Raw genomic sequence first — 6,000 nt, forward strand, 5'->3', positions numbered from 1 at the left:
GATGTAGGAAGAGTGGAGGAGGTCAGAAACAAGCTTTTGAGAGGTTTGAAGAGGATTGATGGATGTGGTTTGCCAGGTAAGTTGAAGGTATGGTGTTTGAAGTTTGGATTGATGCCATGAGTATTGTGGCCATTGATGATGTATAATATTGCAATTGGGCATGTTTAGAGGATGGAGGTTGTGGTGAGCGGGTTTGTGAGGAGGTGGTTGGGAGTGCCACGCTGTTTGACGAACATTGCCTTTTATGGTCAGGGTGGAAAACTCCAGTTTCCCTTGACATCATTAACCGAGGAGTTTAAGGTGGTGAGGGTGCGGGAGTTCATGATCTTACAGGATTCAAGTGATGCAGTGGTAAAGAATGCTCTCCCAGAGAAGAAGGGAAGTCGGAAGTGGAATGCAAGAGCAGAGGTGGACGAGATGGAGGAGCGGTTGCAACAGGAGGAGGTCATGGGGATGGTACAGCATGGGAAGCATGGCTTGGGGTGGATGAAGCATGAGCGATGGGGAAAGGCATGTGTGAAAGAGAGGAGGACGATGGTTGAGAGGGAGGTGAGAAGAAAGGAGGAGGAGGGGAGATATGTGAAAGCAGTCGGTCAGGCACAGCAAGGTGCTTGGACTAAGTGGGAAGGTGTGTGGGTGAGGATCTTGAAGTGGCAAGAGATTTGGAGGATGGAGCCAATATTGTTGAATTTCCTGTTGTGGGCAACATATGATGTGCTTCCGTCACCAGTAAACTTGAGATTGTGGGGGTTGTTGCAGGAGGAGAGATGTTATTTGTGTGTAGGTGTGGGAACGGTGCAGCATGATACTCAGTAGCATTGGCAGCAGGAAGATACAGGTGGCGACATGATCAGGTGCTGGCGGTGGTGGTGCAGATGGTGCAACAAGAGGTGCTGAGGTCGAGAGAAAGAAGAGTGGAGAAGGAGACTGATGGGGGAGAGGTGTGGTTTGTCAAAGAGGGCCAAGTGGTAAGAGGTGGAAAGAGGAGGAGGTGGAAAGCAAGAGGGCTGTCAGATGCTTGTGATTGGCAGGTGGTGGCAGACCTAAAGCCAGCCACAATTGGTATTCCCAGAGGAGATCTGTGTGACAAGGTTGCGGCCTGACATTGTCATTTGGTCACGTGCAACAAGACAGGTCATCTTAGGGGAGTTGCCGGTACCTTGGGAAGAAAACATTGAGGAGGTGGAAGAGAGGAACGTACAATGAGCTGGAGGCAGAGTGCCGGGAGAAGGGTTGGCGAGTTTCGTGTCAGCCATTTGAGGTGGGGTGTAGCGGGTATATTGGCAATTCCTTTTCTGCATTTCTTGCTCGGCTGGGAGTGTGTGGGACAGAAAGAAGGAGGATGTGTGACAAGGTGGCCCAGGTTGCCTTGAAAGGCTCATTTTGGATATGGAGGAAGTTTATGGAGGCACGTCGAACGGTGTAGGTTGGTTGTGTGTGTTTTTTTTTTTTTGTTGTTGTTTTGTTACTATTATTATTTCTTATTTTGTGTATGAGTGAGTGGGTGAGGGTGTGCGTTTTTGCATGAATTAATATTTGCATGAGTGTGTGTTTTTGTATGTTGAGTGGTCTATGTTGTAAGGGTAGGTGGTTGGTTGGTTGGTGTTGTGTGTGTGTGTATGTGTGTGTATGGGTGTGTATGTGTGTGTATGAATGATCTGGTGTGTTTTGTTGGTGAGTGGTGAAGGGTATAAAGGTGGGTGTTTGAGTGTTCCACCATGTTTGTTTGGTGCTGTGGATTCTGGATGCGGAGGTGTTGTTGTTGTTGTAGTCTGCGTTTGCACTGGCTGGGGGTGGGGCTATGTACGCATCCAGGTGTAGTTGCTGCATGTGGATGTGTATGTGCCCCTGCTGACCCACCTTAGCTGACCGTATCGAGGTTGAAGGGCCGAAACGGGATGATGCTGAGGACCTCGACTAAGGACCCGGTCAGTGCGGCACACTTGTGACCAGGTGTGTTTTGAACTTGTTAAGTTTGTGGGGGTAAGCAATACCTTAGTCCAGGTAGAATTGCATAGGTAGTATGCTCCGACTCTCACGAAGAAGAAGAAACCCCAAGTATCATAAGTAGGGATCTGGTAGACCGTATGTCGTGGAAGATCGTATCTTCGTTCCCATCACGAGAGGTGGAATATGTTAATTAGCGAGGGATTAATGGTAAATCCCCTGTATGTAATGGCCTCTGTTATTTGTCCCCTACCAGTGTACACCAGAGGGGACTATAGGTTTGCACGCCGTCCCTCCGTCTGTCAGTCCATCAGTCTGTCAGTCTGTCAGTCCGTCACGCAAAGAACAGTTTTCCGGACTTTTTGTCTAAACTCTTAACGCTAATGATTTCAAACTTGGTACATGGTTTCCTCATGTTGAGTTACAGATCAAGTTCGAACTTCCCGACGTTTCGATCATTTTTGACAAAGTTATGGCACTTTGAACTTTGCTAATTCTGATAATTCTGATGATCTTTAACTCAGTGCCATTTTAAGTTTTAATTTCCTTTAAAAAAGATTTTCTCAGCAATAATAGGACCGATTGAGATCAAATTTTCACCGAAGGGGGGACTCGGTCTGTAGAATATTGTAATGGTAATTATGACGTCACAGGTCACGTGGCTCGGCCGCCATATTGTTTTTCATGAAAACCGAAAACCCCTTTTTCTCTGCAACGCCTGAAAAGATTCGGGCCAAACTTTGCAGGCAGAATTGCATACCCATGATGAACAAAAAAGTCAATGAGCATGAGGTGATGCGTCACATGGTTTCAGAGTTATGACGATTTTAAGCATGAACCTTTAAAACAAAGCTCCTCCCTCATTTTTGATCCAATCGAGGGGAAACTTCACAGATCTGTTCAGCATGTCAGTCTACTAAAATGTCGTTTTGGAATTTGCGATAGGGCACGTGGTTTGGCAGATATCGTTAATTAAACGAGAATATTTTTTAAAAAATGGATATCTCATGAATCGCTAGTACCTCAGACCGTGAGTTGGTAATTATATAATTCACACAGTGCAATACGTGCAGGCTGCTCCACGGAGCGACGTTGCGGGCTTATCAACGAGGCGAGGCATGACACACATCTGTCTCAGCATACCTCAGATCAAGTTTGAAAACCAGCATCAACTGTGCATAAATTTGCATATTCGATCATTTTTGACAAAGTTATGGCACTTTGAACTTTGGTAAGGGACATGTATTGCAGTGAAATACTCAGAATGCTTGTTTTTCAAGATATTTCGCTCACAAGGTTCAGACATATATATGGTGGCGGCCTTTTGCGTCCCTTCAACCACGTGCGCGAGGGCGCCATTTTGTGCACCTGACACCTCCTCAACCACCTCCTCATTGCTCTCCTCCATTTCTTCCCTCTCGTCCTGGGTTACCCCTAACCCCCCTTCTAGCTCACCCACCTGCATCCGATCACCTTGACCAGCCATGGCACGATTCAATTTGGGATGTTATAACAAAATTTCGGCCGCTCCAAATTTTGACCAAATCTTTTTTTTTTTATGTTATAAAAAATTTGGTTCGGGACCCGAATCTCACTCCCAGACACCAATTGTTACGGCCAATTGTACAATTGTGTCCAAAATTTGGGCTAAATAAATTTAGTCCCAGGTTCGAATCCCACTCCTGACACCAATTGTTACGGACGCGGCTAGGATGTTAATTGGCCGAGCGGATGGCCGCCGCACCAGAACAGTTACCCCGACTAACCCGATTCCTGAACGTTGGCCAAATCGTGCCACAGATATTCAATGAGGGAAAAGACAAAGGCGACACGGATGTGAAGAAGAAGAAGAAGGCAAAAAGGTTTTGCAATACGAATATAATTTATTACTATGTACAGGACCAAAGAAACCAAGGAAGAAGGAAAGATAATAAAATAAAGACAGAAGGAATCAAGGAGACACAGTGCAATGCTAGCTTACCTACAGTCTTAATTAACCCAGGGACAAGACGCACAGAACAAACTCACGTACACTAATGGGGAAATTGCAGGTTGGTTTTTTTTGCTGGAGGGAGAAGGTCGAACCACAAGCTGGAAGGCTTGGCAGGGCGCACAGCAAGCCGGTCCTTGTCAGGCTGGGAGCGAGCAGGGCGACGTCGGCACACGTATCTCTTTGCACGCGGCAGGGGCTGGTTGTCGCTGCACGTATTTCTCTCTCCTTGTGCATCTCTCTCGGGGGCGTCGTCGTGCGGGTTATATATGCCACGCCCTTGAACCTTCGCGAACCTACTCGATGTTTCTCTCCACACCCTCTCCAAGTCCAACCCCTTGTTCTTGGTTGGTTGAGTGGGGCTGACTCACTCCTCCCCTCTATGACGAGGTGGGGACACGCCTTTCTTCTCCGAGGTTACCTCTTGCATAATGGAGTCGCGGTAAAAACAGCAACCCACAGCTGCAGCAAATGCGGTTTGCAAGCAGGAAAGGCTTTGGGAATGGGAATAAAAGGGGATCTATTGATTTGAATTCGGTGCAATGGAGTGTCAATTAATGGAAGACAAATCCTTAGCCTAATACACAGAATAAGGAAATAAACTACCAACAAGGAGGAAATCTATGATTGGCTAACGTGATTGTTGATGACCTAATTACGGGACGCCCTTTTGACCTTTATACACAACTGGAGGAAGGAGGGTCCAGAATAAAGCAATAATAAAAAAACACAATAAAAAAACACAATCCTCATATCCACAACAATATATATATATATATATTGTTACGGACACGCGGATTAAGATGTTATGATGGGCCGAGCGGAATGGCCGCCGTGTTCGCACAGTTTACCCGATTCCACCCGACGTTGACCAAATCGCGCTATGCTAAATCAATGAAGGAAAGGACACAACGGCTGGGATAAATGAAACGACACAAGGGGTACAGTTCTCAAGACCTCCGGAGGAGGATATAATTGGTGGTGGAGAAAAGGGGTAGATTACAAGGTAAGAGGTAAAGCACAGAAGAGATAGGCACTTAGACACAATCTTATCTAACCCAGACAGACCATAGACAAACGGAACAAGACTGACTTACACAGGAATTGATGGCAGGGAAGGACAGGCAGTCGATAGCACAAGGTGCACCTTGGCTCAGGGGCAGAATCAAGCACGGTCCAGTCCAGAGATGCGGGGAGGTATTGCAGCGCTCGGAGGTGGCATCTCTCTTCCTTCAAGTCCAGCGCGCATCTGACGTCACCTCCCTCTTCCTGCGCATGCTCAGCGGGGAGTGACACGCCCTCGGCTCGTTAGCTCCGCCCCAGATGGGATCGGTCCGCCGCTTCTATTGGGTGCGGGGGGTTACCGGGCTCCGCCCTTGACGAGGAGCTGACAGCGAGCCCCTACGTGGTAACCCCGTCGAGCACATGCTCGATGGCGGCTAACCAAGCCGGAGTGAGGACGCGCACTCCCCGCGCCGCCGCCGTTGTTGTTGCTGTTGTTGTTGTTGTTGCTGAACCGTGAGGAAGAGCTGCGGGGAGGTATTGGGAGGTCCTAAACTTCCTAACGGTGCCATACAATCACATTCTGGTGCAACGAAGAGTCAGAATTAATGGAAACGAGTCCTTAACTGACATAGACTAAGAATAACTAGCAAGATGTCCTATAGTTGTCTACGTGAGATGCGGTGGACCTGGATGCGACATTTAATGGGGGAAATAGGGGAAGGTCGGGTCTACAGAGTGTTTACAGAAAATGGGACTAGGGAATGGGGGATTGGGGATAGTTGGGAAGTATGGAGGAAATAGGGGAATATTTACAAGCGGATATGGATGGAGGCCAATCTCATATCCCCAACAATATATATATATATAGATATAAATATATATATATATATATATATAAATATATATATATATATATATATATATATATATATATATATGTATATATATACAGTCACGTGAAAAAGTAAGTACACCCCATGTAAAGTTTTGACTTTTTCAACATATTTCAACATACAGCTATTTGATCTTCATTTCAACAATATTGATAGATAAAGGTG

The sequence above is a fragment of the Myxine glutinosa genome, chromosome 13, assembly GCF_964187855.1.
Source record: "Myxine glutinosa chromosome 13, kmMyxGlut1.1, whole genome shotgun sequence".
NCBI classification, from domain to species: domain Eukaryota; kingdom Metazoa; phylum Chordata; class Myxini; order Myxiniformes; family Myxinidae; genus Myxine; species Myxine glutinosa.